This window comes from Erythrolamprus reginae, chromosome 2 (genome assembly GCF_031021105.1).
Source record: "Erythrolamprus reginae isolate rEryReg1 chromosome 2, rEryReg1.hap1, whole genome shotgun sequence".
Lineage (NCBI taxonomy): Eukaryota > Metazoa > Chordata > Lepidosauria > Squamata > Dipsadidae > Erythrolamprus > Erythrolamprus reginae.
In genome coordinates, this window is record NC_091951.1 from 35,641,508 (window position 1) to 35,654,958 (window position 13,451).

The following is a 13,451-nucleotide window of genomic DNA, read 5'->3' on the forward strand; positions in this document are numbered from 1 at the left end:
AATAAAAATAAAAATAAAAATAAAAATAAAAATAAAAATAAAAATAAAAATAAAAATAAAAATAAAAATAAAAATAAAAATAAAAATAAAAATAAAAATAAAAATTTCAAGATGGTGACGGGCTGCTATATCTGAATCTCTAATCTTCGCACTCTTAGCACTTTATTCTTTAAATATCATCACTTGAGCTGCACCAGCGTTGGACTATTATGCACTTTCTACTCTAGAACTTTGTCATTCCTCCTTGTTAAAGGACAGAGGATGCCTTTGGTAGGAGAAGGGAGAGGGGCAATATATATAAGTTTTAAGTTAATTACTTTGGGGAATAGTAATTTTATTAATTAATTTATAGGAATTTTTAACTTAGTTTAATTAAGGATGAAAAGTGTATGAATGAGATGGATGGAAAAGGTAGGTGTTAGCATAATATTAAATATATATATTTATTATTGTGTTTTTAAATCAATTAATTTAAATTTAATAATTAAGGAGACTGGTTTTAACTTAAATAAATGGATATGATTGGAAGGGTGAATGTTTGAACTGTATGGGAAGAGTGAAATGTATAAGATGAATGGAAGGGCCAGTTTACCTGGTGGCCTGAGGACAGGAGGAGTGGGGGAACCCATCTCTAGGGTGGTAGATGGTCGGAATATTCTGGTCTTGCTGCAGAGCGGCAGATATGATAGGAGACATGGGGTAGACCGCTTTTTTGGGGGAAAGAGACCATTGCTTGAAAGCAGTCCCTTGTTCTGGGCCCATGGACTCGACCTGGAGAAATGGTGACAAGAAAAATCTGGACCCTGGGCTCAGGCTGTTGCTGCTCAATGCCAGGTCTGCTATAAATAAAGTTCCCGTTATCCAGGATTTACTCCTGGAGGAGGAGGCAGACCTGGTGGGTGTGACTGAGACCTGGCTGGGCCCATAGGGAGGAGTTCCTCTCTCAGAAATGTGCCATGCCGGGTTTCAGGTATGGCGCCAGCCATGACCCCAGGGAAGGGGAGAGAGTGGCAATTATAGCCAAGAAGACCATAAAGCTGTGTAGGCTCAATCTTCTGTCGCTCGGTGAATCCTCTGGTTTGGTGCAGGAGTTCATGGCCACCATGGCAACCATGGACCTGACCCAAGAGGTTCAGGGCCCGACCCATGAGAGGGGGCACACTCTCGATATGGTTTTGCTCTTAGAGAAGTTGAGCAATGATCTGATACTAAGGGGCTTAGAAACATTGCCTTTGTCATGGTCAGATCATTTTCTATTGTGGCTTGATTTTAAGGCTCCAATCCTTCCCCGCATGGAGGCAGAACCAATTATGAGGTTCTGCCCCAGATGCCTGATGGATCCAGAATGGTTTCAAAAGGTGCTTGGGGTTTTACCGGATTCATTTGTACATAGTTCGGCAGAGTTCCTTACTGCAGCCTGGAATACTGTTTCTCTTTCTCTCTTCCATCTATCTTATTTATCTATCTATAAGTATTGTTACATTATCTAGCCAAAAAGAGGTAATTCAAATATATTCTGTATTTGAAAGTAACTATTTTTTAAAAAAATCACAACATCAAGCCAGAAAATAAAATATAACACCAACCTACATTGTAAAAAACCCCACACATCATCATTAGCCATAATGTTTAATTTAATATAAAAGCATTTCTGAACACCCCTGGTAAAAGTTTATCTAGCTTGGTTTCAGAAATTTTATTAATGTCATTGATGATGGTTAAGATTTAACAAGAACTCAAATTATGACAATTCAAGGATATGATTAATTCAAATAGTTTGAGTTCTTTTAGAAATGTTACTATTCCATTATTATAATTCAAAATCCACATAGAATGGAAAAAGATAAGTTACAACACATAACACATTACTTCAAATTATGTGATTTTATTCTGCATGTAAAGTGTACAAAATAGATACCAACATAAAGAACCTTAATGTTGTTTTGGCATCAGATGTTCTTTTGTGTTCAAGGCAGGTCTCAGGATAATATTGTAGCACTTGGGGATAAAGATGCAGCCCACTAAACCCAGGCCAGAGGCCAGAATGGAGAAGATCTGCACGGCTACCATATATTTCCCCTTGGTGCTCAGATATGTGGGAACAAAGGAGATCCAAACACTACAAAAAACCAACATGCTGAAGGTGATCAGTTTGGCTTCATTAAAGGCCCCTGGCAGATTTCGAGCCAGAAATGCTACCAAGAAACAGATGGCAGCCAAAAAACCCATGTAGCCAAGAGCAGAGTAGAACATGGTGACAGAGCCTTCATTGCATTGCAGCAGGGTATGTTCTGGTTGGGAATGAAAGTCAGAATCTGGAAATGGGGGAAAGATTCCCAGCCATATCATGCAGATGCCTACTTGAATACCAGAGCAAGATAAAACAATAGAGTTGGCTAGACTTTTCCCCAGCCATTTCCTCATGCTGCTACCTGGTTTTGTTGCCATAAAGGCCACCACCACCACCATTACAGTCTTAGCCAGCAAGGAAGACACAGCAACTGAGAAAACAATACTGAAAATGGTTTGTCGAAGGAGACAGGTCATTTTCACAGGGTGACCGATGAATAGAAGGGAGGTCAAGAAAGAAAGCAGGAGTGAAACCAGGAGGATGTAGGTGAGTTCACAGTTGTTGGCTTTGACTATGGGAGTGTCTCGATATTTCATGAAGATTCCCAGAATGAAAGCAGTGGTTAGGGACAAAGCAATGGCAAAGAAAGCCAGGATGAGTCCCAACAATTCTTCATAGGATAATTACTGTATATTTTTGGAGACACACTGATCTCGCTTCTTATTGGAATATTGATGATTGGGACATTTTTCACAATGGACAGCATCTGAAAAAAATGGTTGACATGTATCTGTTTCTGCAGTTGTAGGAGCATAAAAACAGCATCAGAAATCAATTTCTTCACTTTCAAGAAATAATATAATATTTCTGACACGGCATTAGTTAAAACAATCAACACTCTTTAAAGGCTGAAGATGAATGTGATTATCAGCTCTCAAAACTTGTTCTCTTTCCCAAAACCAAGCAAGAAAATAACAACTCAATAGAAAGCAGCAATATTTTATTATTTATTTTAAAGTTCACATCACCATACAAAATTTGGTGATAGTGTCCAATCTTTGAAAAATTTAGGGATGCCTCCCAGAAATGTCATATTTTTCTTCCTTCTTGATCAAATACCACCCAAAAAATAAAAGATAATAAACATTGTATCCTGATTTTTATTGTTTTTGGAGCCACCGACTCTACCTTCGTGTTTAGAAAATGTTCCTTCCACACACAGAGAACAGTCATAGCAGCAAACTGGGGCTCCCTCTTTCACAAGCTTGACATAACCTGCGGAGCAACTTTCTGTACATCTTGAATAAGGCACCATCTAAGCATAAACATAAAGATTAACCAGGCAAGATGTGAATAAGAAGGATTTAATGAAATCAACTTGCCTCCAGAAGCTCAAGAATACATTGAGAAAAATGAATCAAGGAGTAGTGGCATGAACTTTATTTACTCTGCTTTCAAGGGACGAATGAAAGATCATTCCCTGTCTCTATCAATCTCCATTGTAGATCCCAAAACAGATTCATTGCCTTATTCTATTTTCCAAAGAAAAGTGGTTTCATTGTTCCTCCTTAGGGCATATATGAGAATACTATAACTTATATATTTTTTCTCCTTCTTTGCTTTCTGAGGAAACCTCCAACATCTGTTTGTTTGTTTGTTTGTTTGTTTGTTTGTTTGTTTGTTCGTTCATTCATTCATTTATTTATTTATTTATTTATTTATTTATTTATTGGATTTGTATGCTGCCCCTCTCCGCAGACTCAGAGCAGCTAACAACAGTAATAAAAACAGCATGTAAATCCAATACTAAAACAGCTAAAAAAAACCTTATTTGTAAAACTAAACATACATACAAACTAACATACCATGCATAAATTGTAAAGGCCTAGGGGGAAAGAATATTTCAGTTCCCCCATGCCTGACAGCAGAGGTGGATTTTTAGGAGCTTACGAAAGGCGAGGAGGGTGGGGGCAATTCTAATCTCCAGGGGGAGTTGGTTCCAGAGGGCTGGGGCTGCCACAGAGAAGGCTCTTCCTCTGGGCCCCACCAAACGACATTGTTTTGTTGACGGGACCCAGAGAAGGCCCACTCTGTGGGACCTAACCAGTCGCTGGGATTCATGCGGCAGAAGGCGGTCTCATAGGTACCCTGGTCCGGTGCCATGAAGGGCTTTATAGGTGATGACCAACACTTTGAATTGTGACCGGAAATTTATGGGCAACCAATGCAGACTGCAGAGTGTTGGTGTTACATGGGCATTTTTGGGAAAGCCCATGATTGCTCTCGCAGCTGCATTCTGCATGATCTGAAGTTTCCAAACACTTTTCAAAGGTAGCCCCATGTAGAGAGAATTACAGTAGTTGAGCCTTGAGGTGATGAGGGCATGAGTGACTGTGAGCAGTGACTCCCGGTCCAAATAGAGCTGCAACTGGTGCACCAGGTGAACCTGGGCAAACGCCCCCCTCGCCACAGCTGAAAGATGGTTCTCTAATGTGAGCTGTGGATCGAGGAGGACGCCCAAGTTGTGGACCCTCTCCTTGGGGGTCAATAATCCCCCCCCCAGGGTGATGGACGGACAGATGGAATTGTCCTTGGGAGGTAAAACTCACAGCCGCTTCGTCTTATCAGGGTTGAGTTTGAGTCTGTTGACACCCATCCAGGCCCCAACAGCCTCCAGACACCGGCACATCACTTCCACTGCTTCGTTGACTGGATATGGCATGGAGATGTAAAGATAGGTATCAACAGTGTACTGATGATACCTCACCCCATGCCCTTGGATGATCTCACCCAGCGGTTTCATGTAGATATTAAACATCTTGCTTTCTTTAGAGTCCCTTTCTTTCTCTCCTATGATAATTGTATCATCATATGCAAATTACTTTTTCAGCTACACTCATTTCCCTTCCCACATTCTTCGTGACATTTTTCTCTTAAAAAGTGGGCTAAACACTTCATATTCTAAATATTCTTCCAAAGGTGCTTTTTCAAAAGACAACTGATCTTTGTTTTCCCTTGAAGTTGTTTTGCTTCTTCAGTACTGACTGAATGGCAAAGTGTGGAAAGATTTATATTGCTTGCAGTTATCTAGTCATTAGCAGTCTTTCTGAAAGTTGTTGAGGTCATGTGGAATTTATCTGTGCCCTCAGAGTCACCTAAATAGTGCAAATGAATTTGAGACCTTCTTGCAATTTCTAAATCTATATCCTATTTACAATACAGTCCTTTTTGCAGTTCCACATCTTTCTATCCTCCACGATTCAGTCAGAATTGAAGAAGCTTCTTCAATCTAACCCTGGTATTCTCCTCGGGTCTAAAAGGATCCGAAATGAAGTTTGAGACCCTGTAAAAAAATTCCCTGCATATCTGATACTTGAAATTCCATGACTTTTTCTCATTTGAGGGGTTCTTTCCAAGGGTGGTGGGTTTTTTTGGGGGGGGGATGTGTATAGTTTTTGCTGGGCAAAAAAGTTACCAATATCACCCTCCGGGTCCTTTTAGACCTGGAGTATAAAAGGGTTGGTTCTAGCTACTGGAATGGTCTTTTTGAATACTTTTTTCCCAGTAGTATACTAACTTGAACATTTCTGAATACAATGATATGAAAATTGAAATGAAAAAATTTGTTTATTTTGTTCAGAAAAGCACGCACCCACCCATTTTTGTGAAATTTTGTTTATTTTCATCTAAATTAGGCTGCAAAATCTTACGTTTTTAACCATCTTTGGCATTGAAATACTGATTTGAACATTTCTGAACATATTGATATGAAAATTGAAATGAAAAAAGTGATGCTTATTTGTTTATTTTGCTCAAAATTGCCTCCCCCCCCAGTCTGTGTGTACTTTTTTCAATTTATAGATAGAATAGCCTGCCAAATCAGAATTTTTGGACCATCTTTGGCATTGGCATACTAATCTGAATATTTCTGAACATAAGGAAATGAAAAAAAAATGTTTTGAACATTTGGAGTCCTCCCGGTTATATGTGACTCGGAGTAAAAAAGGTTAGTTCTAGCTACTGGAATGTGGGGTTTTTTTAATGCTTTTTTGCTAGTATACTAACCTGAACATTTCTGAACACAATGAAATGAAAATTGAAATGAAAAATTAATGCTTATTTGTTTATTTTGCTGAGAAATGCCTGCCCCCTAGCTGTGTGCAATTATTTCAATTTATAGATAGATTAGCCTGCAAAATCTTTTTTTTTTCCATTTCATTTTTCATTTGTTTGTGATCAGGGATGTTTTAATTAGTGTACTAGTGAAAAAAGTATTCAAACAAAACCATTCCAGTAGCTAGAACCAACCTTTTTATACTTTGGGTCTAAAAGGACCTGGAAGAGCACAAGTGTATAATCTTTGCGAACATCATTTTTTCTCATTTCAGTTTTCATTTCATTATGTTTAGAATGTTCAAATTAGTATGCCAATGCCAAAGATGATCAAGCTTTTATGAGCAAAATAAACAAATAAGCATCAAATTTTTTTCATTTCAATTTTAATTTCATTATGTTCAGAAATGTTCAAATTAGTTTCCCAATACCAAAGATGGTCAAAAAAGTCAGATTTTGCAGCCTAATCTAGATGGAAATGAACAAAATTTCACCAAAATGGGGGGGGGGGTTGATGAGCAAAATAAACAAATAAGATTCGTCTTTTCACTTCAGAAATGTTCAAATTAGTATACTAGTGAAAAAAGTATTCAAAAAGACCATTCCAGTAGCTAGAACCAACCTTTTTATACTCGGGGTCTAAAAGGACCTGGAGGGTAACAAGTGTATAGTAAATGTGAGGAGGTACCAGGGTTAATTATGTAGATTGCAAATCCCACAATACAAGGCAGTAGGTTTCAGTGTGTGATATATTATTATAAAACCTCTATGGTAAAATGATACCTCTGTGAGGAGAGGGGTGGATGATAAATTTGAAAAATTAAATAAATAAATAAATTTCTGAGCAGCAAAATTCCACATATGGAGACAAATAGAAGAGCAAATTCCAAGTAGTCTCAACTACTTTGTTAAATAAAGTTGGCCATTGGATGGCACTTTGATTGGCAGAAATCTTGTCTTCTCGGGAAGTTTGTCTTTCTACGCTCCCAATTTTCACCCCCACATATGACTCATTCCAAATTGATGTCCCCTGCAAGATATCAAAGTCACCAACAGGAACTCCATTTTCATCAAAAGAAATCCCATCTCTTGAAATATTGTGATGTTGGAAGTTCCTCAGGAACCTATGAAGCTGCATTAAAAAACAGAAAAAACATTACAATTGGAGCCTTTATTCAATGCTTTTCTTGCTATTATTCTGGAATGGAGATAATTTGAATAATTCAACCTCTTCAAATTACCACCACAGCCTGAAACAGATTGATTCAGTCTTTCATGGGAGGCTTCTTTCAGTTTTTCTCCAAGAATTTACAGCTCTTTTTCATATCTTTATCTCACATTTTTGAAGACATGGAGTAGATAACACCATCACCATTAGGAAAGGGAGAATCAATGCAATCTCAAAGAATACAGCTTATCTGCCATGGCCGTACAATCTGGGATGGTTGATGGTCTCCAACCTGAATTTTCCGCTTACTCCGTTGGGAGGAAGATGCAGCACTGAGGACCCAGGCCACAATTTGAATTATTTCAAAAATACTGGAGGAATCCTGAGAGAGGATTCTTGCAATCACATCATGGGGTGGAAATTCCCAGTTCTCTTGTTCCCTGCATTTTTTCCAAACTTTCTTAGATGACACAGGACTTGAATAAGAACATTGGAATGCATCCTTTCCATACAATAGGATCATAGATGAGTAAGAATTAAAGTCATAATACTGATCCCTTCTCTTTGACTGGATCAGGAAGGAAAACAAAGCATATTTATTTTGGAGATCAACCAACTGGTTAAAAATGCTTGTACTTGCAGCTGTCAAAGTTGTTGTAATCCACACTCTTCCCACAATGGGTTTATAAGTCATATCAATTATTTGTATTATTACTGCTAACATTCCTAAGGCCAGAGAATCTAGTTGGTATACTATAATTTTTATTTGACACTTGATAAGAGAATAGAACATTTTCGTTTTTTCTTGCATGAGAGTTTCTCCAGCATTTGACTTCATATTTGCTTCTGGAACAGTTCCTGAGAGGACAATGCAAATCTCATTTTTTAGGGCAAGAACTTCCAAGCGCCTTTTGAATTTTTCTCCTCTTTCATTGTCCTGAGAAAGGAGGCCGATCCATGTCCATTGGAACTTCAGGAGCAGCTTGACAATTGCTGAGTAAGGAGGTTCTTGGTTTGGGGTCATCCGATATGAAAAATAAAAACGATGATTTTGCTCAGCCATCTGGTTGATGACACTGTAGTTGATCTAAGATAAAAGTGAATATATTGGTAGTTTGTGTCAGTTTTGATGCTAAAAGTCATGTGGTAAATCTGAGGGCCTTTCCCCCAGTGAGAAAAGTTTCAAATGATAACTGCATGAATTTTGCTAGTTCCTATGATGTTCTGCCCTGTTCTCGTATATGTTCCCTTTAAAATCAGGGAGCTCTGAATTATCTGTGGGTGATGTTCATAGATGGTCCTCATAGAGTAAACCCTTCTGTCACATTGTAACTCTCAGGAGCCCAATTTTGCTGGCAGAACATTCCGGTCACCACAGGGGCCCCTGACAAAAGTGATATCATGCTGTCCATGCCCACATTGGCCACGCCTCCCCTGAGATCAAACACAACATCAATGAAATCAAGTAACACCCCCTGCCCTAGTCCAAACCCCTGCTTAAGCAGGAGGCCCAATATAATTTCAGACAAGTGACTGTCTCCTCTCTCTTCTTTAAAAAATCCAGTGATGAAGCATCCACAATCTCTGAAGGCAAGCTGTTCCAATAGTTCATTGACATCAAAGCCTTAATTCTATGTTGCTTCCTTCCTTTATTAGTTTCCATCCATTGTTTTTTGTCCTACTATCTGGTGCCTTGAAAAATAAATTTGTTTACTTTGACTTCATTGCCACCCAATCCCAAAGAACTCAGGGGGGGGGGGGCTTACAAACATATAAAATTTAAAATACATAAAAAGAAGTCAAATATACAGTCTAAACCAATAGTATAGCAACAGTATTAATGTCAGGGGAGAGTTGGTTCCAGAGAACCGGGGTGGCAACAGGGAAAGCCCTCCCCCACAGCCCCGCCAGCCTGTTTTGCTTAGTCGACAGGACCTAGAAGAGGCCAACTCTGTGTGCCATTATTGGTTTCTGGGAGGTATGCGGCAGGAGATGCTCCCGCAAATAGTCTGGCCTTGAGCCCTCTATGGCTTGACCTCCTCCTCTTTGACCTCCTCCTCTTTGTGAAATTACCTCCTCCTCTTTGTGGCAGCCTCTCAAATACTGGAATACAGCTACACACCAGTGAAATATCTTTTAAAAGTGACAAACATGTTAATTTCTGGGAAAACCATAGCCATATGCACTTTTTAAAGCAGGTTGATGCCTGTGCCACACACCAACCCAATCAAAAGGAAAAGGAGAGTGCTGGTGATTGGTGACTCAATTCTCAGGGGAACTGAACCTACCATCTGCCTTCCTGGAGCCAAAATCTCTGACATAACACAAAACCTTACCAAAATATTAAAGCCCACTGACTACTACCCACTACTGGTGATCCATGTGGGAACAAATGACACAGGGAAAGATGTGAATCAAATAATGAAAGACTATGACCTCCTGGGCAACACAGTCAAAAAGATAGGTGCACAGGTTGTTTTTTCTTCCATTCAACCTATAAAGAGGATGACATCCAGTCAGAGAAAATCTCACACATAAACTACTGGCTAAGGAGATGGTGTCCCCAAAAGAACTTTGGTTTCCTTGAATATGGCCTACAATATCTCCAAGAAGGGCTTCTAGCGAGAGACGAGCTACACCTCACCAGAGCTGGGAAGAACCTCCTAGGAAAATGACTAGCCCATCTTATCAGGAGGGCTTTAAACTAGATCCGAAAGGGGTGGGTGACCAAACTAAGAGACTGTACAATGAACAAAATAAGGAAGGGGAACAAGTCAAGCTTACAAATCAATCAGAGGATAAAAAATGTCTACCCAGAATCAGACACAAACAAATAAAGTGCCTATACACAAATGCAAAAAGCTTGGGGAACAAACAGGATGAACTGGAATTACTAATGCATGAGGGTGAATACGATCTAATTGGAATAACAGAAACCTGGTGGGATGAAACGCATGACTGGAACATGCAGATAAAGGGTTACAATCTCTTCAAGAAAAATAGGTCAAACAAGAAAGGAGGTGGAGTTGCACTATAGCTAAAAGAGCACTACACTGTCACAGAGCTATATCCAACCAAAGAGGATAACCCCTTAAAAAGCATATGGGTTAATATAAAAGAAAGAAGGACAACCTCTTTACAAGCCAACTAACATAAATATGCAATAATCTCCTAATCCACAAATTAGAAAAAGACAGGGTAGACTACAACACATACAGATGGATAAACAGTTGGCTGCCCAACCACACTCAATGAATTGTCCTCAATGACTCCAAATCCACATGGAAAAAGGAAGGCAGTGGGGTACCACAGGGTTATGTCCTGGGCCCTATGCTCTTCAACATTTTCATCAATGACCTAGATGAGGGAATAGAGAGGGAACTAATCAAATTTTCAGATGACACAAAAATGGTGGGGATAGCCAACACCCTAGAGGATAGGCTCAAAACACAGAAAGAGCTAGATAGATTAACGCTGTGTGCCCAAAATAACAAAATGATGTTCAATGTTGAGAAGAGTAAAGTCCTTTACCTAGGTAACAAAAACCTAGACACACATACAGTCTGAGAGGAACCCTACTTAGCAGTAGTGATTGTGAAAGGGATCTCGGAATCTTAGTGGATAATCAATTAAATATGAGTCAGCAATGTGCTGCTTTGGCTAAAAAGGCCAACACAATTGTAAACTGTAGCAACAGGGGGATACACTCCAAGACCAGAGAGGTATTAATACCACTCTATAACGCCCTGGTCAGACCACATCTGGAGTACTGCATTCAATTCTGGTCACCACACTTCAAAAGAGACATAGAAACTCTGGAGAAGGTGCAGAAAAGAGCAACCAAAATGATTAAAGGACTAGAAACCAGGACTTATGAAGAGAGATTGCTGAAACTGGACATGGATAGCCTAGAAAAAAGGAGGGCCATGAGGGCCATGATAGCAGTCTACAGGTACTTGAGGGTTGTCACAGAGAGAGGGTCAAGCTGTTTTCCAGGGCACCAGAGGGCCAGACAAGGAACAACGGTTGGAACGTGACCAAGGAGAGATTCAACCTAGAAATAAGGAAAAACTTCCTGATGGTCAGACTGATCAACCAGTGGAACGGCCTGCCAGCAAAGGTTGTGAACTCCCCAATTTTGGACATTTTCAAGAGGAGATTGACTGTCATTTGGCTGGGGTGCTGTAGGTTTTCCTGCTTAAGCAGGGGGTTGAACTTGATGACCTGCAAAGTCCCTTTCAATACAAACAAACAAGGAAACAAAGAAATAAAGTATGCCCATGTTACTCCAAAACTCCGCAGTCTGCATTGGTTGCCGATCAGTTTCCGGTCACAATTCAAAGTGTTGGTTATGACCTATAAATCCCTTCATGGCACCGGACTAAGATATCTGCGAGACCGCCTTCTGCCGCATGAATCCCAGCGGCCGGTTAGGTCCCACAGAGTTGGTCTTCTCCAGGTCCCGGCGACTAAACAATGTCGTCTGGTGGGACCCAGGTGAAGAGCCTTCTCTGTGGTGGTTCCGACCCTCTGGAATCAACTCCCCCTAGAGATTAGGACTGCCCGCACCCTCCTTGCCTTTTGCAAACTCCTTAAAATCCAACTCTGTCATCAGGCTTGGGGGAACAGAGACATCCCCCCCTTGCCTATGTAGTTTTGTACATGATATGACTGTGTGCATGTATTTTATCTATTGGGGTTTTTTCTTTTTAGACTTTTTAATGTAAAATTGTTATTTTAGGTTTTTGATTATTAGATTTGTTACCATGTATTGTTTTTATCACTGTTGTGAGCTGCTCCGAGTCTACGGAGAGGGGCGGCATACAAATCTAATAAATAATAATAATAATAATAATAATAATAATAATAATAATAATAATAATAATAATAATAATAATAAATAAAATTATTTACTGTTTACTACTATTAATTTTCTCATTGTTCCCACTAATGACTGTATGACTGTAACTTTGTTGCTTGTATCCTTACGATTTTTCTTGACTGTTTCCTAAAATGATTTGATTGATTTGTACTCGGACTATCATTAAGTGTTTTACCTTATGATCCTTGATGAATGTATCTTTTCCTTTATGAACACTGAGAGCATAAGTACCAAGACAAATTCCTTGTGTGTCCAATCACACTTGGCCAATAAAAAATTCTATTCTATCCTAATCTAGAATCATCTCTTGGATTGTTGGAAAAGAGTGTTTGCTATAACCATCGCATTCTCTTGACAAAATTCTACCTGCCCATGTCCTGCTTCATTTTGTATTCCAAGGAAAAACCTAAGGACATCATTAATTATGTTAATTCTAAAAAGCATTGTAAGGTTTCATAGTGTCCTATTGACGTTGGCCATGTCAATTCATTTTTTCCTGGCACTACTAGTACTAACTCTCTTCTCTTCCCCAGTAGCATATTGGACACCTTCAGACCTGAGGGGCTCATCTTCCTGCATCATATCTTTTTGCCTTTTGTTACTGTCCATGGGGTTTTCATGAAAAGATACTGAAGTGGATTGCCATTTCCTTCTCCAGTAGATCACGTTTTGTCAGATCTCTCTGCTATGATGTGTCCATCCTGTGTGGCCCTGCAAGCATAGCTCATAGTTTCAATAGACAAGGCAAGCCCCTGCACCATGACAAGGCAGTGATCCATGAAATGGATCTATGTATATACACTCACATACATAATTCATATGCATATGCATGTGTTTTTGTTTGTGTGTGTGTGTATGGTGGTGGGCTTCATCAGATTTAACAACAAGTTCTGTGAGCAGGCATACAGACATGCTTTATGAGTTAAAATTTCTTTCAACTCTTCTAATATTTACACTCTGACTTTCAATTTATTTGGAGAAGTATATACAAATGCTGCCTTCTAGTCAAATCAAAACAATTTACAGCACAGAATTGATTTTACTTGACTTTATACCTGTGCAATTTTATAGATGCTCAAGACATTAGATATATGATCAAAGAGTTCAGAATCCATCTCTTCAAGAATCACCAGCAGGTTCTTTTGTCTTCCACATCTGTAGTTTGGGACATTCTCCTGTCCTGTAGACAGCACATCCAGCATGGCCTCATATGTCAT

The 13,451-nt window shown here is 39.3% G+C and overlaps 1 pseudogene; it reads right to left on the reverse strand.

Moving 5' to 3' along the window:
* Positions 1 to 1,932: 1,932 nt before the first annotated feature.
* Positions 1,933 to 13,451, reverse strand: LOC139159346 (vomeronasal type-2 receptor 26-like; annotated as a pseudogene).